This window comes from Terrapene carolina, unplaced genomic scaffold (genome assembly GCF_002925995.2).
Source record: "Terrapene carolina triunguis isolate 2854851 unplaced genomic scaffold, T_m_triunguis-2.0 Scaffold95, whole genome shotgun sequence".
NCBI classification, from domain to species: Eukaryota; Metazoa; Chordata; order Testudines; family Emydidae; genus Terrapene; species Terrapene triunguis.
In genome coordinates, this window is record NW_020664446.1 from 25,450,401 (window position 1) to 25,471,611 (window position 21,211).

Here is a 21,211-nt window from a genome sequence, read left to right on the forward strand (position 1 = left end):
ATTAAACAGCCCCTTAATCTAAGCCGTATGAGCCCGAATCAATTTACACAGACCAGCTGCGGATTTTGAATTGCAGTGTAGATGTAGTGTAAGTGACCATGAGATTTGTGCTTCTAAGTCATTGCGGCACTTTTGAAAACCCCACCTATTCTTGGTGAAGGTTTAAGACTCAGCAATTGTTGGCTGTTCACCTTTTTTTTTTATTGGAGTCTTGAGAGACTCAACATCCCCTATCACTGGGTCCTCCAGTTGTTTGACAAGTTTGGTCTTAATCTTACATTTCTTTTCTGGAGCTTTTGAAGGGCCTTTATGTCTGATTGTGCTGTCACCTCCCTTGGGAAGGACTCCAAGTGAGGCAGCTATGCAAAGCAGAGCAATAACTATAAGACTCAGTATCCCAGAGAATACACTAAATTCTGTTAGACTGCGTTGTTTTTGAGGAAATTGTGAGCAACTTATTTTGCTTGACAATTTTTCAGTTTTCAATAAACGGATTTAGTGAACACTGGAGCAAATTTGCTCTGATTTCTGAGTGATGCATGGATAATAACTAGTGATGCACGGCTACCGGGAGAAACTGTACTCCTTTAACTCCCTACTATTTTGGTAGGGAAATAGATTCCTCTGGTGACTCCTACTCCTTCCTAGGGCAAAATTGCACTCAAAATAAGTGAGTAAGAACAGAGGATTTGGTGCCATGTGACTATACTGAAGTCTTTTCTCCTGTTTAAAGTCTTTAGTCCAAAACCCATTGAATTCAATGGAAAGACTCCCATTAATTTCAGTAGGTTTTGGATGAGACTAAGTGCTAGGGATTAAGAAATGTATAGTCAGTGGAGTATTACCTAAGCAAGGACAGCATAAGGAGTATCACAATTCAGTCCTTGCTACATAAAAATAGCAGTAAAACATAAGCGCAGACTCCTTGGGTGCTCTGGGACTCAAGCACCTACCGAAAAAAATAGCGGGTGCTCAACACACAGGACCCAGAGCTTGAGTGTGAAATGTGATGAGTTCTGTGCTGCTAACAGCTTGAGGCAGGGAGTTTGTTTATAAAAAGAGGCAAGGTGATTAAGTTAATAAAAGGCTTATCATTAAACTAAATTAAGGATTGTTAAAAGAACAGGAGTACTTGTGGCACCTTAGAGACTAACAAATTTATTAGAGCATAAGCTTTCGTGGGCTACAACCCACTTCTTCGGATGCATATAGAGTGAAACATATATTGAGGAGATATATATACACACATACAGAGAGCATGAACAGGTGGGAGTTGTCTTACCAACTCTGAGAGGCCAATTAAGTAAGAGAAGAAAAAAAAACTTTTGAAGTGATAATCAAGATAGCCAAATACAGACAGTTTGATAAGAAGCAAGTGTGAGAATACTTACAAGGGGAGATAGATTCAATGTTTGTAATGGCTCAGCCATTCCCAATCCCTATTTAACCCTGAGTTGATTGTGTCTAGTTTGCATATCAATTCCAGCTCAGCAGTCTCTCGTTGGAGTCTGTTTTTGAAGTTTTTCTGTTTTAAGATAGCCACCCGCAGGTCTGTCATAGAATGGCCAGACAGGTTAAAGTGTTCTCCCACTGGTTTTTGAGTATTATGATTCCTGATGTCAGATTTGTGTCCATTAATTCTTTTGCGTAGAGACTGTCCGGTTTGGCCAATGTACATGGCAGAGGGGCATTGCTGGCACATGATGGCATATATCACATTGGTAGATGTGCAGGTGAACGAGCCCCTGATGGTATGGCTGATGTGATTAGGCCCTATGATGGTGTCACTTGAATAGATATGTGGACAGAGTTGGCATCGGGCTTTGTTACAAGGATAGGTTCCTGGGTCAGTGTTTTTGTTCAGTGATGTGTGGTTGCTGGTGAGTATTTGCTTTAGGTTGGGGGGTTGTCTGTAAGCGAGGACAGGTCTGTCTCCCAAGATCTGTGAGAGTAAAGGATGATCCTGAAAGCATTCCCAGGCACTCCAATTAAGAGATAGGAAACAAAGAATAGGAATAAATGGTCCATTTTCAGCATGGAGAGGAGTAAATAGTGGCATCCCCCTGGGAAGGGCTTGTAGTGGTCTGGGACCAGTGCTGACCTGCAAAAAGGTGAGGCCGTGGTCTCCCAGCGCTGAAGGTACTACACCTGCATGAGGGGATTAGCGTACAGCTCTCAGCGCTGGGGCACTGTTTACACTGGCGCTTTAGAGCGCTGTAACTTGCTGCGCTCAGGGGGGTGTTTTTTCACACCCCTGAGCGAGAAAGTTGCAGCGCTGTAAAGCGCCAGTGTAGCCGTCGCCTGAGTGAGGTGGCGAAGTTTGCAGATGATACAAAATTACTCAGGATAGTTAAGTCCAAAACAGACTGCAAAGAAAAAACAACGAGGAGTCCTTATGACACCTTAGAGCAGGGGTGGGCAAACTACGGCCCGCGGGCCACATCTGGCCCGTGGGACCTTTGTGCCCAGCCTCTGAGCTCCTGGCCTGGGAGGCTTGCCCCAGGCCCCTGCCCTGCTGTCCTCCCTCCCCCACAGCCTCAGGTCACTCGCTCCACAGTCGGCGCAATGCTCTGGGCAGCGGGGCTGTGAGCTCCTGGGGCAGAGCAGCTGCACAGCCCAGCCTGACCCAGTCTCTGTGCTGCGTGGTGGCAGTGGCCTGGCCCAGCTCCAGCTGGGCGGTGCAGCTGTAACGCCGCCAGTCACCGGTGCTCCAGGCAGCGCGGTAAGGGGGCATGGAACAGGAGGGGTTGGATAGAGGGCAGGGACGTTCGGGGAGGTGGTTAGGGGGCGGGGGTGTGGATAGGGGTCGGGGCGGTCGGGGAGGAATAGGGGGTTGAATGGGAGGCAGGACTCTGGGGGGGCAGTCAGGAAGGAGGGGAGTTGGATGGGGTGGCAGGGGGTAGTCAGGGGACAGGGATAAGGGGTGGTTGGATAGGGCAGGGGTCCCGGGGGGCCATCAGGAATGAGAGGAGAGGTGGGATGGGGCAGCAGGGATCTGGGGCATAAGCTTTCGTGGGTTATAACCCACTTCATCAGATGCATGGAATGAAAAATACAGGAAGCAGGTATAAATATATAGCACATGGAAAGATGAAAGTTGCCTTACCAAGTGGGGGGGGGGTCAGTGCTAACGAGGCCAATTCAATTAGGGTGGACGTGTCCCATTCCCAACAGTTGACAAGAAGGTGTGAGTATCAACAGAGGGAAAATTATTTTTTGTAGTGACCCAGCCACTCCCAGTCTTTATTCAGGCCTAATTTGATGGTGTCAAGTTTGCAAATTAATTCCAGTTCTACAGTTTCTCATTGAAGTCTGTTTTTGAAGTGTTTTTGTTGAAGAATGGCCACTTTTAAGTCTGTTATGAGTGTCCAGGGATATTGAAGTGCTCTCCACATGAGGGAGGGGAGGTTTGTACAGCTCTAACTATATCAGTAGAGTTAAAGGGGTACAATTTGGGTGTGTAGATAAGACCTATGAGTAAACAAAATTGACACTTCATCAGGCTTGCAGAATCCACCATTGGGAGAACATTAGAACATAAGAAGGGCCATCCTGAGTTAGACCAATGGTCCATGTAGCCCAGTATCCTGTCTTCCAACAGAGGGAATGAAAAGAACAGGGCAATTTATCGAGTGATCCATCCCCTGTTGTCCATTCCCAGCTTCTGGCAGTCACAGGTTTAGGGACACCTAGAGCATGGGTTTCCAGCCGTGACCGTCTTGGCTAATAGCTATTAATGGGCCTATCCTCTATGAGCGTCTCTAATTCTACTGTGAACCCAGTTTAACTTTTGGCCTTCACAACATCCCCTGGCAAACAGTTCATAGGTTGTCTGTGTGCTGTGTGAAGAAGTACTTCCTTCTATTTGTTTTAAACTCACTGCCTACTAATTTCATTAGGTGATCACTGTTTCTTGTATTATGTGAAAATGTAAATAACACTTCCTTATTCACTTCCTCGACACCACTCATGATTTTATAGACCTCTGTCATACCCAACTCAGTTGTCTCTTTTCTAAGCTGAGCAAATCTTTTTAATCTCTCCTCATAAGGAAGCTGTGCCATATCCCAATCATTTTTATTGCCCTTCTCTTACTTTTTCCAAATCTAATATATATTTTTTTGAGATGGCTTGATCAGAACTGCATGCAGTATTGAAATTTTGGATATACTATGGATTTATATAGTGATGTTATGATATGTTCTGTACTATTATCTATGGCTTTTCTAATGTAGCTCTGTGTGTGTGTGTGTGTATGTATATGTATATGTGTGTATATATATTTGGAATTATGAAAGAACCATTTGTGTTCAGTTGTATATTTAGAAAAAGTCAGTTATAGTGATCCTTGAGTTGTTGCTGAAATCCAGGCATACACACAAAAAAGTGAAAAGCAAAGATAGGGAAGTACAGATTCTCTTCCCCCACTGTCCCTTACTTGCAAACTAGCTGCTCAGAAATTACATGAAGACATTATTTTAGCTTGCCTCCTTCATCAGAGTAGTGTTCCAAAGTGGATTTGTTTAGCCAGCTAAGTCAGATTCTTGTTAGACATCAGGCAAGATGGGAAAGAGGAGAATTAAGGTGGGGAAGAAAAAAATGACACTTGGAAGGGGGAAATGTTGATTAGGATTTATCTGAACCTGGTGCAGGAGGTGATGTCATCTACTTCCCTCTTCTTATGCTATCTGGTTTTGGCATCTTTCTGGATGAGGAAAACAAATCCTCTGTGGTGTTATAGCAGGGGTAGGCAACCTATGGCACGTGTGCCGAAGGCGGCACGCGAGCTGATTTTCAGTGGCACTCACACTGCCCGGGTCCTGGCCACTGATCTGGGGGCCTCTGCATTTTAATTTAATTTTAAATGAAGCTTCTTAAACATTTTAAAAACCTTATTTACTTTACATACAACAATAGTTTAGTTATATATTATAGACTTATAGAAAGAGACCTTCTAAAAACATTAAAAGGTATTACTGGCACGCGAAACCTTAAATTAGAGTGAATAAATGAAGACTCGGCACACCACTTCTGAAAGGTTGCCTACCCCTGTGTTATAGTATATTCCTGGATCCTAGCAGATGGTGAAAGGGATCTAGGGGTTATAGTGGACCACAAGCTAAATATGAGTCAACAGTGTGATGCTGTTGCAAAAAAAGCAAACATGATTCTGGGATGCATTAACAGGTGTGTTGTGAGCAAGACATGAGAAGTCATTCTTCCGCTCTACTCTGCTCTGGTTAGGCCTCAGCTGGAGTATTGTGTCCAGTTCTGGGCACCGCATTTCAAGAAAGATGTGGAGAAATTGGAAAGGGTCCAGAGAAGAGCAACAAGAATGATTAAAGGTCTTGAGAACATGACCTATGAAGGAAGGCTGAAAGAATTGGGTTTGTTTAGTTTGGAAAAGAGAAGACTGAGAGGGGACATGATAGCAGTTTTCAGGTATCTAAAAGGGTGTCATAAGGAGGAGGGAGAAAACTTGTTCACCTTAGCCTCTGAGGATAGAACAAGAAGCAATGGGCTTAAACTGCAGCAAGGGAGGTCTAGGTTGGACATTAGGAAAAAGTTCCTAACTGTCAGGGTGGTTAAACACTGGAATAAATTGCCTAGGGAGGTTGTGGAATCTCCATCTCTGGAGATATTTAAGAGTAGGTTAGATAAATGTCTATCAGGGATGGTCAGTATTTGGTCCTGCCATGCGGGCAGGGGACTGGACTCGATGACCTCTCGAGGTCCCTTCCAGTCCTAGAATCTATGAATCTATGAATCTGCTACCGCTTGGCACAGGGGCAACATTGGTTTCTGAAACAGGATAATGGTGTCAGAAGATGGGTAGCAATATTAATATGAGTTCAAAATAGCCATCTCATGCCTTTCTTCCTCAAATGTAGAGAGAAAGAGAGAGATATGATAATGATAGTTTTTAAAGACATCAAATTCACTGACCTATGAGTTTTCTTTTTTTCTTATCCCCTACTTCTGTTTTTCTTTCTGTCTGATCCATCCTCTCCATCTCAAAGCTCTTTCATTTTTTTTCTTGTTACGGATGTTTTACCAGATGGCATATTGGGACCCAAGCACAGGAGTAGGTTCAGGCAGACCACTAAGTGACCAGGTCAAAGCTATCTGCTGTGTTAGTATCAAGATATTCAAGTCCAGATATCACCCACAAATTGGTACAACAGTCATCCAAATGGCTTCACAGACCAGGCCCCGTTTAAAGGGTATAAGTGGGGAACTGTAAATAATCTCTGGTTTTAGGAAGCATTACCTGGACAAACTTAAGCCCTGACATAAACGGACACACTGGGTTAGACCAATGATCCATCTAGCCCAGTATCCTCTCTTCCAACAGTGGCCAGTGCCAGATGCTGCAGAGGGAATGAGCAGAACAGGCAATCATAGAGTGATCCATCTCCTATCGTCCACTCCCAGCTTCTGACAATCAGAGGCTAGGGACACCCAGAGCATGAGTTTGCATCCCTGACCATCTTGGCTAATAACCATTGGTGGACCTATCCTCCATGAACCTATCTAATTCTTTTTGAACCCTGTTATAGTTTTGGCCTTCACAACATACCTGACAATTAATTCCAGAGGTTGACGGCGTTGTGTGAAGAAGTACTTCTTTTTGAAACAAACCTGTTGCCTATTATTTTCATTGGCACACCCCTGGTTTTGTGTTATGTGAAGGAGTAAGTAACACTTCCCTCTTCACTTTCTCCACACCATTAATGATTTCATAGATCTCTATCATATCCCCTCTTAGTCATTCATCTCTTTTCCAAGCTGAAAAGTCACAGTCTTTTTAATCTTTCCCCTGATGGAAGCTGTTCCATACCCTTTATCATTTTTGTTGCCCTCTTTTGTACCATGTACACAAAGAACAGATGTCTGAAACTGTCTATTTTTTTTTCCTGTGCTGGCATATATCTTTGACTGAACTGTGAGAGAGGCACAGCCCAAATTAAAGTGTTGCATTCAAATCCCAACTCACTTGAAGACCCTCATTTTTACTAGCTCTTTAGAGCAATGCAGAATTGTATAGAAATATTCATGACCAGTTCTCTCAACTGTGTTACAGATGACAGAACAATGGAGGAAAAGATGCATATAGAAGTAGCTAATAAGGAGGCAGTTTAAATAAGCATAGGCTTCTATAAGTAGTTTGCTGGCAACTAATAATAACAATAATACAACTGATGATAATCTTACCAGGTGTATATTACATTGTTATAAGGTACCCCAGAGGACTTTAGTATCATGTGCACTGATGCACAAAATACTTGCAATGGGTTTTTTGAATAAAAGTGCTTGTTTTCAAGGTCACATTTTTGTTGTGTTGATTGCTAGCAACAATATTTATTATTTTAAGCTACTCTATAGGAGCTAATACAAGTTGTATAATGCATTGGTTGAATTAAATAAAACATATTCCAGTCCCTTCTGGGATAAAATGAAAGAAGTGCCATACTATTATGTCAGATCTCTTAAAGAAAAATGTATTACAATCTGCAAACTATTTTGTTTCCATTAATTTGTCAAAGGGTGTCTAACTATTGGTGTGTAATCAAGGAGGCATGTAGAGAGACTTTAAAAAATAACACCCTGACGTTTTTCATTTCCTCCTTTCTAATTGCTGCAGAGGTTAAAGATTATTTTAATCAACTTGTTGGTAGCTTTGTTAGCATGAATTGTAGATATCTGAAGGACTGAAATGAAGTTTTTATATAGTAGCTTTGTCAATCAGATCCCTACAGAAGCAAGTGGGTAAACTAACTGATTTTTAAAAGTGTTTCAGAACCATTTTACTATAGCAAACAATGAGATTTATTTAGACTGTAACCTCTTTGAAGCAGGGGCCATCTTTTTATTATATATGTCAGATGCTTTTGGTAGCTACTACACTGAATTTCACCAATATGACACTTTCTAATTACAAGAATTAGTGGGCAACATTGGTTATGTCTCAGCTTTCCATGACCGAGAGGGACCTAATTTTGACTGTTGTTTTTAATTTTGAAATTGACAATTATTTTGTTAAATTTATACTCTGAGGATGCTTGCCTCCAGTATAACTCAGAACTTTTCCAGAGCTGTTATAAAATAGGCTTGAAGAGAGAGAGAGAGAGAGAGAGAGAGGATGCTATAAATTACTCTTTCCCAGACCAGAGAACCTATAGAAAACTTTGCCATACTCTGATGGTCATTGCAGGGATGGGTGGAAGTATGTATACATCCCTATCTACTTTACAGTTTCTTTGTTTTCATTACTTTATATGATTGCCATATACTAGGTATTCTTGCTGCATCTGTAAAATACAAAATGTGCAATGTATAGTGAGTGAAGTTTGCAAATGGAAAGTTTCAAATATTGCAGCCAGTAATCTACATTAAAGTATTACAAAACTCAGTATTAAATAATATGGTCTTGGTTTCCTGCATTCTCTTGAATTTTCACATAGCCTCTTAGAGATAGTATCTTATTTTCTTTATGGTTTGCATTTCCAGTATAACGGTTAAAGATAATGTCAGCTTGCACTCTTCACAGGAAATTTCTCCTTCTTTTCTTGGTCTGAATTCTAGTAGGCAGGTATTCATATGTAAAAAGCAGGAAACTTGTCATGTCAAGGAATGAATGTCAGTCTTGGTAGGAGCAAAGAGTAATTAATAAGAGGCTCATTAGGTATCCATAGCTGTACTGTGATAGACACATCAGAATAATCTTCAGGTGGTAAAAAGATTCAACTCAAGGCAGTAATTCAGTAGGAATTTTTGCATTGACTTCAGTAGGCTATGAATCTGGCCCTCAGCAAGGTAACGATAGAAGGAGAAAAGAAGAACATATATAGATAAATCAAGTGTTGCTAAATCTTTATCTTTCTGTAGTTATCCCTATGGTAGCTTGGAAGAGTACTGCCCAAAATTGCCATCAAATTTTTAAACTAATTTGCTTTGACCGTGTGTTAATATTTTACAAATCTAGTGTGTGAGGTTACAAGCAAGAATGTCTGAAGAACATATATACTGTAATTATATATTGTAAAACATTCAAGGAAAACAAGTTTTGAACTATCATGAGTATCAGTGATACAAACCTGATTCTGAGATGTAGGAAGTTACAAAAGCAGATTTTTCAAATGTAGGCAAAAGTGAAATGTGAATTCAGACAGAACATTCTTAGGGTATTCCAGGCAACATATTTGCTACGACGCTTTGACTCTTCTAAGAACTTCTGGATCAATGATCTGTATGTTGATTCAAACCAGTCAATAAATCAAGAAGTTTAATACCATCTTATTTTTCAGTCACATATTTCACGTCTCCTTAAAAGGAGTCCCTGTTTTATAAATTGCCAATGTTAGCTGTTTTCATTTTTGTAGTTAATAGCTTTCAGTGGATTTTCTTGTTAAATGTATAGGAAACTACATATTTTCTTGAAATCCTTATTAGGTTAGCGGTAAATATTCCCTATGGATACATACTTCCAGAAACATTTTACTCGATAGATTTTATTTACAATCCGTCCCACTACATTCTTAAACAATACACTGTAAAAGGTATATTTAACTTGCATTTCCTCTGAAACACTGATTTGATTTTCAGTTACAGGAGATGTCAGTGCTAGTTAATTTCTAATTTGACATATTGGCTTCAGCAGTCCTTAAGGTTTTGATTATAGAGTAAGAACACAGAAGGTGCCAAGGGGTGCCTCTGGGCAGATATGTTTTGCATCAATTACCTTATTCGGTTGGGGCATTCATATCTAAACAGCTGTAGACAAGCTAAGAAAAGGAATTACTTTTCCTTGTTTTGACATTTGAAAAATTAGCCCTGGCACCCTCTATATAAACGTCAGTTATACACTTGCTATAATTTCATCACAAAGATGACACAATCAATGCTAAGTATGTAAATGTGTGTGTATATTATAGCTGGAGTTGACAGTAATGCCTATTAAGTCTTTCCTTTTCATTGAGACCTTGTTTTTAGTCTGACATTTTATTGAGAAGCTGTAGTGCCTCCAATCATTGAGACAGGAAGTTGAAATTTGGCAGTGTATTTCCTGGTTCTCAGTTGCCTTTTGCTGAGCCCTGTGGGGAGACACACAAATTTTCCTAAGTGTTACTGACCATTGCTGGTTTTAAATGCTTAGTAGAGGCAAGCTAGAGTTTGTCAGCTAAATTTTCTATAGATTTCCTCTGCATTAAGCATACTCCAACCCCATGTTGAAGGGGCTAAGTCAGACTTTCACTGTAATTACTTCTCCCTTGCTGTCAGGCAAAGCCCAGGACTGAAGTGACTATCCATCTCCTTTACTTTCAGTGATCTGCTGCTGCTCAGACAGCATAGAGGAGAAGGAGGAACAGCTTGACTTAAATACTGAGTCGGACAGGCTGGGAGTGGGGAAAGGTAAGGAAGGTGGTAAGAGCAAGAACAGGGACAGAAGGGAAAAGGCTTGAGAAGACATGCTAGGAGAAAGGATAGAAGAGTCTACCGTCACTAGAACATGATGTCCTGAGTCTCAACATTTCTTTGCTGTCTAGAAAATAGCTGTGAAAATCCAGTGGCAAAATATGTGTCCCATCCAGCTGGTCCACATATAGGTTAACAAGCTACTACTGTAACCAGTCAGTCTATTGAATCAAGTAGTAGACATCTGAGTTGTGGATCTAAAGTTTCCCATCCTGCTATATTAATTCAAGTTGCAGGTTAATATGGTGCCACACGATGGATTTTGGCCTTTTTATTTTTAAGCTTAGGAAATTACATCAAAAATACTATGTTAAAAGAACATTCTGTTGCAAAGTTAAGTATTGAAAAATTAGGACCCTTGCCTCATTCAGTGCACAAAATTGACAGGACTTAGTGAATGAATCAGATTGTGTATTGAACTAAAGCTTTGTCTCATGGTTAAGATAGGTGAATACTAACCTGGAAAATGGAATTGTGCCTCTGCCACAGACTATCTTCTGTGTAGTTCTTCTTCGAGTGATTGCATATGGCCATTCCACTTCAGTTGTGTGAGTCCCCACTGCGCCAGAGAGGTAGATTTTTTCCTTAATGGTACCCAGGGCAGTGCATGCACCTTCTGTTGTCTAGTGCCACTGCATGATGGTATAGAGGGCGGGAGCCACTCCAGACCCCCCTAAGTTAGTTCTTACCACCAATGGTGGGTAGTTGGAGTACATTCTGTTGCTTCTGCAAGTTCTCCCCTTGCTGGAAATTTATTTAGTCTTCTGTAAATAGTTATTGGCACTTGTTTCATTTGTTATATTCTTTACTATTGGAGCACCGGTTTCCTCCTCTTATTGGCCACAGTGCCTAGTACTGGGGTATACCTCAGTCTCTAGGGTTTAAACTTTGTGCTGGCTGCAAAAAAAATCTATGCTGGTGAGTGACCCTCATTCCATCTGCCTAAAGTGCCTTAGTGAGGCCCTGGACAAAGAAAGACAGAGCGGTGAGACTGTACCATATCCTCATGGAGGTTGCTCAGCATCTACATTCTGAGCCTTCCATCTTGAGTGTGCACCTAGTGCTTCGGCATCAGTGAGGAGTGCCCCTCCGGCATTGTTTTGGAGGAAGCACAAGAGGTTAGAGTTGTTCAATTTATTTCCATTCCTCTACCCCCTTACCTATTCCTCTTCGGGGACCACTCTCACGAGAATGCCCTCCTCTGAGAAGTACAGTATTTTCTCCATTTGAGAGCTGTAGGAAAGATTTCCCCCTCTCCAACATGGGAAAGGTTTCTATTCACATTACTTCCTGATTCCAAAGGCAAAAGGAGGTCTCAGACTCATCCTGGACTTGCAAAATTTGACCAAACATATAAAGAAAATACTGTTTTGCACTTTCACCCTAGTCTCCATCATGTCCTTCCTGAATCTCGGCAATTGGTATTCTGCCCTCAACATGAAAGATGCATATTTCCATGTGGCTATCCATCAAAATCTCAGGAGATTCCTAAGATTTCTGTTAAATAACACCCATTATCAGCGTATGGTCCTACCCTTTGGCCTGTCTTCTGCCCTGTGAGTGTTTTACAAAATGCATGGTGATGGTAGCTGCATTCCTAAGGAAAGCAGATGTGCAAGTGTGTCCTTTCCTGGACTATTGGCTGATATGAGGTCAATCCAAGTTCCAAGTAAAAGTCCATCTATCCAGGATTCAATTCCTCTTCAATGTTCTGGGTCTGTGGATCAATGAAGACAAGTCAGTTTTCTTTCCAGTTCAGAGAATAGAACTTATGGAGCTGATCCTGTTTTCTACAGTAGCCAGGGCATTACTACCTCAGGACAGATTGTATGGCTTAGTGGTGTGAGCCCTTGCTTTGTATTTATCAGAACTGGGTTCTAATCCTGCACCTGCTGATCAGTGAGAAGTCATTTCACCTCTTTATTTTGACAGATCAAGGAGTAATGGTCTCAAGTTGCAGTGGGGGAGGTTTAGGTTGGATATTAGGAAAAACTTTTTCACTAGGAGGGTGGTGAAGCACTGGAATGGGTTACCCAGAGAGGTGGTGGAATCTCCTTCCTTAGATGTTTTTAAGGTCAGGCTTGACAAAGCCCTGGCTGGGATGATTTAGTTGGGAATTCGTCCTGCTCTGAGCAGGGGGTTGGACTAGATGACCTCCTGAGGTCCCTTCCAACCCTGATATTCTATGATTCTATGACAGATTCCAGACAATGTTAAACATTTCCATAGATCTCAAAGTCAATTTGCTTACAATAGTAAATTGTCTTAGACTACTGGAGCACATAGTCTCCTGGATGATTGTGATTCTGCACCTCAGACTGCATCTGAGAGGTGCAAGCCTAGTGTACTCCTGGCTTGCCACCTGTTGGACATGCTAGTTCTTTTGGACTGTCATCACAGCTGTTCTTATCAGTTCCAGACAGGATGAAAGGCCTTCAAATCTCAATGCAGAGGATTTCGTCCTGCATACATCTGTGCTATTATGACATTGCCAATGCACTCCTTCCAAGCAGTGAAGTAGAGTGCTCTTCAAAATCTCAAGCAGCTTCTGCAGCCTTTTTGGTTCCAAGTACTTTAGCAGACATTGGTATAACTTCAACTTGGTCATCTGTGCATACCTTTACAACTCATTATGGTATATCTCAGCATTCCAGAGATGATGTCAAGTTTGGATGAGTAGTCCTGCGGACATTGTTTGGGTAGATTCTGGCACACACCTCCTGATTGAACTGCTTGGGTGACCTGAAGTGGAATGGACATATGCAATCATTAAATGAAGAAGAAAAAAAAATTATTACTAACCTGCTCTGTAATGGTTGTTGTTCAAGATATGTTGCACATGTCCATTCAATGACCCGCCCTCTTTCCCCTCTATATTGGAGTTTGTCTGGTGTGAAAGAACTGAGGGGATCTTGGGCGGTTTCCAACCTTTATACTATCATGCAGCAGCACAAGGCAGTGGAGTGTGCGTGTATCACTAGGATGGGTACCACAAAAGGGAAAACGTTTCTGACTCTAATGCACCGTGCATGCACCTGCAGTGGAATGGACATATGCAACACATCTCAAAGAACAAGAGTTACCCAGTCATTTAAACCAAACTTCTCAGAGGTGGTCACTAATTGTGTGTTTCTCATTGTATGGGTGCCCAACCTGAGACACCTAGGGCCTCATTTGCCAAAGTGCTGACACTCAATGGCAAATAAAGTCAATGGTAGTTGTGCTTTGAACATATGAAGTACCACAAAAATGCTAGTTGCCTTGAAAAATCAGACCCTGGGCATCTTAATTTGAGCACCCCAAATTAGTGGATGCTTCTGACAATTTAGGCCTTAAAATCTCATTTGCCCTTTTGTAAAACTGGGGTAATTCCACTGCCACACAGGAATGTTGTGAAGATACATACGTTTGTGAAGTGCTCAGATGCTACAGGGCTGAGTGCCATAGAAAAGCTCACAGGAAAATTTAATAATCCTCTATTCAGTGCAGTATTTAAATGCTGTGTGGTAATTAAGGGATGTGGCCATATATTGAATAATGAGGATAAAAAAGAAATATTGAATAGCTACTGACTCAAGAAGCACCATCCGTTCCATTCACTGAATGAGGCTGGAGTTCTAGGGAAAATATAGTATGTGATCATGTGACTGTCATGATTGATATGCATAAGGGGACTGAATTAAAGTTGCATAGCAAACCTTAATTGTGGCATTTCCTTACTTTTGAGTGCTTGACTTTGCACTTTTAATGTTCATTTAAAGTTTGCACACATACCCCTGTTGTATATTATATCATTCTACATTTTATTATATTATAATAATACAATACAAATAATCAGGTCACCGATAATATGGATCACATAAAAGATTTATAAACATGTTTTAAGGAGTAAGCTATCTACAGTTTTGTATATTCTTCTGACATACAAATAGGAGAAAAACCCACCTGCCACAGAATTTCATTTAGCACCTGTTCACATAAAAAGGCATAAACACTCAATTCATGACAACAATTCCAAATGATATGCCTATTTACATTTGGGTAAGTCCTATCAGTTCACATACTGGCTTTTATTTTAAATTCAACTACAATATTTATGGACTTCGGAACAAATTACTGAGGAACAGTTGGTCACATGAAAATTCCATTTTTAACCTGTTTTACAGATCTCTCAAACTTGGCAGGTTCAAACATCCCAAACCAAACCTGATATTTCCACACTAGTTTTGATGAATAAAACCCACACTTAATTATAGTAATTTTGTGGCTAATGTTTATGTGATTGGTGTATATGAAGCAATAAACAGCTTCTGCTGTTGATTTAGTGCCAAAACAAAGATGAGGCATTTGATCTTTGTGAAAGCAGTTTATTGCAAGTATACCCCAATGCCATGGATATTGTTACAAGACGAGAGAAAAACAACAACATTGCTTTAATTATAAAAGGGAAAGTAATACTATAGATTGTGAAATTTACTCTTAAAATTAATATTTAGCCTTCTCCACCTTAAGTTGCTTATTTGCAAATTAAATTTCACACTATTAAGTCTGAGCTAAGCACCATTGATTATAAAATAATTTTAGTGTTCTTTGTACAATGCATGTGGTTTCATTGTAAGTCTGCAATTAGCTTATATCAATTAGGATAGCTGGAACTCTATTATTTTCATGGATTATATTTCAGTCTAAAACTCCAGCTCAGGTATTTACGGTGGTGTATGTGGACCCAAACAATGTTTAGAACCATGCATAGCATTGACTAGTGAAAAACTCAGTTTAAAATCGGAGGCTGGTATTTTCAAAGGGATTTCAGGTGCCTGACTCCCATTGATTTTTGGCTAGTAACTGCAGCAGCTAACAGCTTTATTTATTTATTTATTTATTTTTAACCCTTGCCAGCAGCCTCGTCTGACATTGACCAGTTCTGCATTTTTGCATAGATGAGACTATTGATGGTGTCAGTGTAACCAGTGCCAAGCATCCGTCCTTCCAGTTCTCTGATTTTTTTTTTCCAGTGGGAGTTGGGTCCCTAACTCCAATAGGTCCCTCAGAAAATCTCAACTGTATTGTAAATGGTGCCTAAATGGGGAGTGTTGTTGAAACATTGGAGGATATTTTCAAAGGCAAGTTGCAATCAGGCACCTAGCTGCCATGCAAAGTCAGTTGGATGCCTGTCTTGTATTCATGCATTTGAAAATTTCCCCCTAATTTTCAGTATTTTTTATTCTAGATTGACATGAGCTGAGAAAAGGGAAGAGACTGTTCTACCTTCCTGTCTCTTACTGTCATAACATTCTTTTCCAGATAAGTCTCGAGCACTGAGATATTTTTATTGTCATTTGAAGATTGCAGACAGGTCTCAGTGAAATTGTATAATTATTTGGACTCTGTTGTGGTCTCTGTCCTCATTAAACTGACTGTCCAGTTCTACTGCATACACAGCTAATGTCTGAACAACTGATATGTCTTTTTCTAAAAACTTGGATAGCGCCAGTTTTTTCAAGTTTTTATTAAAAAAATACTATCTCAAACTTTATTGTACTTTAGGTGTTGATGCATTTTTTTTTGTACAGAATGAGATGAGAAAATATCTTTAACCCCTACTTAATTACATATTTTTGCCTCTTTAAAACAAAAATAATTTATTAGATTTAAATAATTTCATATTTTAAAAAATCACTTTGGGGTGGTATCTTCTATACCAGAGTAATAAAGATGGACAATCACTAATAAACCCTGAAACCATGGATCTATAAAGGAAGAGGCAATTCTCTCCTAATTAAGAAGACACAGCAACTGGTATTTCTGCAGTTAATTAATAATGACTACTTTCAAGTTCTGTACCATATATTTCAGCCACCTATATAACCTGCCAATACCTTCTGACTCAGACAATTCCACTGATATGACCTACAGTAAAACCCCATTTGGGATCAGACCCTCTGTCATTGTGTGTCAGTGGGTCACAGCTGAGAATATGAGATTCAGGACAAATGGCTGAGAAATAGGGAAGACTCACCCCAAACTGGTGGTTATTCTATTATTCCAAGCCAGTAACAAAAGTAAACTTCTGTCTCACCACACTAGATAACAAGAAGTCAGAGATGCAGTTTCCTTAGGCATTCCAGCCATTATCTCACCACCAAGACACTGGACTCTATAATGAGCGGTTATTGAAAACCAATTTCATCACATATAGGGTCGTTCTAATCCCAAGAGATCAGACGCATAGCCAGGTCAATATATAACTCAGACCGTACCCAATAATCACGCTGCTGCCAATCAGGAGCACCTTTTCAGATTTTGGTGTAGGAGGCAACTTTAACCATGATTCCAGGGGCTACTTAGGCACCTGAAAACGCTAGTATTATTTATTTATTTTGCAGATAATAATTTAGAAATGAGCTCACAGGAGTACTCGAACTAATTACTATATAAAGAAAGTATTAGAGCTCAATGTGTCAAATATTTATTTAATTTTCTAACATGTTCTGACATCTTGGGTCAAGTCACTTAAGGGACATTGGTTAGGTTTACAATTTTAAAATATATTCTTGATCTTGAATACAACAATTGAAACAATTGTAGACAAATCTAGATTACTTTCTATCATTTAGGCTACCTACTTTTCCAAGCTTGGTGAACTGCAAATAGATCATTTAACTTTTGGAAACATTCTGCGAGGGCAAAGCCCTTTGAGTTTATAGGGCACCTGCCTGGGACTCTACGGGTGTTACTATGCAACAGATAATACACTAGAAACTGACTTTAAACAAAAGTGAAGTTGACACTTTCAAGTCACTTTCACAGTATTGCCAACCTTGAATATTCAAAAATCAGGAGATTATGTAAAAATAATAGATTTGATGTTCTTTTTATTTGCCTTCTGGTTTTTGAGCATTTAGGGTGCACTGGGGTCACATTTTGAAGCTTTCTCCACAGCCACAAGGGCTAGAAACTTCATTTTTCTTTAAGAATGAAGGCTGAAATCATCACATATCCACTGGACTCCAGGAGCTGGGGCTTTAAGGAAAACAATAATTATCATGAGACTCATGACAAAGTCATGAGAGTTGGCACCACTGCTTTCACTTCTATTTAAAGGCTAACAGATGTATTGGAGCATAAGCTTTCGTGGGTGAATGCGTCTGACGAAGTGGGCATTCACCCACGAAAGCTTATGCTCCAATACATCTGTTAGTCTTTAAGGTGCCACAGGATTCTTTGTTGCTTTTTACAGATCCAGACTAACACGGCGACCCCTCTGATATTTAAAGGCTAGTTATTTTCCAGAAGGCTCTTAAACCAACACCACAGTGATTGAGTTGCAGTTCTTGCAGGAGAATATTTAAAACCAAAAACACACCAAAAAAATTCCACATTTTAAAGATGAGAAAAATATTGAGTCTTCTGAAATATATCAGGGCCTCTGCAAACAGGAAAGGAAAATAAACAGGCACAGGAGCTGGAGAGCCAAACTTCCAGTCCTTAATTAGGGTAAAACTTCTATTGCTGACAGCACCTCCTCTCATAGATATTAACATGTGCTCTAGGGTTACTATATTTCAACAATCAAAAAAGAGGACACGGTGGGGGGAAGCCCCGACCTAGCCCCACCCTGCCCCCATCCACTCCCTCGCACTTCCCGCCCCCTGACTTCCCCCCTCAGAATCCCCAAGTCCCCCCCGCACCTTGTCCCCTGACTGCCCCCTCCTGGGACCCCTGCCCCTAACTGCCCCCCAGGACCCCACTCCCTACCTAAGCCTCCCTGCTCCTTGTCCCCTGACTGCCCCCTCCTGAGACCCTCCACCCCAACTGCCCCCCTAGGACCTTACCCCCTACCTGTCCCCTGACTGCCCTTATCCACAGCCCTGCCCCCAGACAGACCCCCGGGACTCCCACGTCCATCCAACCACTCCCTGTGCCCTGACTGCCTCCCCCGAACCCCCAACCCATCTACCCCCCCTGCTCCCTGTCCCCTGACTGCTCCGACCACTCTCCACACCCCTGCCCCCTGACAGGCCCCCCCAGAACCTCCAACCCATCCAACATCCCCTACTCCCTGTCCCTTGACTGCCCCCTCTAGAACCCCCCTGCCCCTTCTCCAACCCCCTGGCTCCCTTACCGTGCCGCTTCGCAGCACACTTCAGGGGGCATATGGACACAGCCACAACTGGCTCAGAGGGCCTGGGGATGGGGAGACTTCAGAAGACATTAATGGGGGGGACCCCCCAAGGCCTCTAACTATCATCTGTCTGGGGCTTTGTTTTTTTAAATCTTCCCCAAAATCTATCCCCCAGCGCCCAACACCAGGCTGGGCACGGCTACTGCTGTCAGGCGTCCTTTCCATCGGTCAAGTACCCGGCAAACACCCTCCCGTTGCCCCCGCTCCGTTCCAGTGAGGGCACGACCAGCGCCCCGCAAGGAAATGGAGACCTGGGCTCCAGACAGGAGCTAAACTCTGTTTTCCCTGCTGCGGGGCGGTTCTCTCCCCCCTGCAAAAGCAGGTTAGAACAGCCGTGCCCCGTTTCTCCCCAGGGAGCGGCACGCTGGGCAGCAGGGGAGGGGGAGGAGGAGGGAGGAGCTCTAGAACTGCCGGAGGCCGCCTGGCCAGTGATTTGAAGCTGCAGGGGAGAGGAGGGGGGAAGGGGAGGAGAGGCTCTGGCTGCTAGAGCCCCATGCTAGTGGCTCAATCCAGCCGGCCGCCCTATCACCCGCACCGTGCTCTGCAGGGGGGAGAGAATGCCAGACATTTTAAGATATTTACAAATTCCCCCCTGGACGCTATTTTTAACCGAAAAAGCCGGACATGTCCGGGAGAATCCGGACGAATGGTAACCCTAATGTGCTCAATAATTATACACTTCATATTTAAATATGTGAGCCATCTTATCCACATTTTATACACATTTGCTGAGGGACTATATTTTCTGGCATATTCTGAACAGTGCTGAGCATACAGATGATGTCCAGTGAATAATACAAATCATAACAATGATCATTGACTTTATGGACTCTGTGGATGCAATTTCTGTTCTTTGTTCTGGAATTGGCCTGAATACAGCTGAAACACTAAGAATTTGAGGCATAAACACATCTGATACTTCATCATTCCTTCCTTTTCTCAAACTCAGAACAAAAAATGACAAAACAAAATGGTTTTTAGTTAAAATGTAAAATTGCACAGCAGCCATTCCTCTATAACGCAGGATAAGGCAGAACCTGCCACCCTTGGGGGTTAAATGATCTCCTCTCATCTGACTCTGTCTCTCTTTCTTAATCCTTCCTGACCTCTCTGCTGCTTTTCATGCTGTCAATCATGACATCCTTCCCAATCGTTGGGACCATTTGCTGGGGTCTCAGAGAATTGGCTTTCTTGGTTTTGATCCCATCTATCAGACTCCTCTTTTTTTTCCCCTTCAGCATGCATCAGAGAGAGAGAGAGAGCCTTCAGAGATCTGGGCTCTACTTCCACCATGGACTTCCTGTATGACGTCAGGCCAGAGCCTTAGGGACAGTGTCAAAGGTTTTCAGGCACCCAAAGAGGCAGCTAGGCATCTAGTGATGTTTACAAAGCACCTAACCTTCTAAGCACTTTTGAAAATCTCACTATGCGCCTAAATGCCTTTGAAAATCTGGCCTTTAGTCTCTTTGCCTCAGTGCCCCATCTGTGCAATGAGGATAACAGCACTGCCCTACATCACCGAGGGGCTGTGAGGAGAAATAGGTTGGACATTGTGAGGAGCTCAGATACTACGTTGATGGGGCCACCTGCTATCCCTTTCCTTGGTTTTGTCCCCTTCTTTTCACTTATCCCCTTCAGATCTCCCTCTTTTCTGAATGTAACCTTGGCTGTATTTCTTCTGAGTCCCCTGCATTCTGTCTTCAAACCTTCATGCTCCCCTGAGACATTCCTGTTTTACAGGTTTATTTAAGGACTTCCAGATCCTTAATTTAATTACCAGCCCTTTCTTATCTTAATCACCCTGCCTCTGTTTATAAACAAAATACTGACTCCCTACCCCAGGGGCACAAGCTGGGAGTAGCATCTCTCCTCTGCAGAACTCACATTCCACATTCAGGCTGTGCTGCTGTTAAGAGCTCCTCCTGGGGCTAGGACACGTGCAGAAACTCGGGGGGGGGGGGGGGGGGAGAGGGGCATGGCAGAAGCCCCCTCCAAATGGTGCCTCTGCTGCCAGTCCTTTAGTAAGTAAAATCTAAAAGTATATTAATAAAAGAAAGGAAGAAGTTAAAATAACTATAGATCATATACACACAATGATTGCAAAGGTTTCAGAGTATCAGCTGTGTTAGTCTGTATCCGCAAAAAGAACAGGAGTACTTGTGGCACCTTGATGCATCCGAAGAAGTGGGTTGTAGCCCACGAAAAGCTTATGCTCTAATAAATTTGTTAGTCTCTAAGGTGCCACAAGTACTCCTGTTCTTTTTAATGATTGCAAAGTCCTTGTATCAGGTTTGTAGAAGTGATATAGACTGCTGGCTTGTAAAGTCTCTCTGGTAACTTCCAAAAGATTGGAAGGTCATCAGCCCATAGTTCAATATGCTCCTTTTAGTTGTAAATCCATAGTCCAGAGAATAAGGGCAGGAAAGAGGCAAAATGGAGGTTCCTCAGGGGTCTTTTATACCTTTTGCCACGTGTGTGGAAATGTACTGCTTCAAACACAGCTCACAGCCCAGTTTGTGGAAAGTTACTGGTCCAAGATGGAATCCAGGG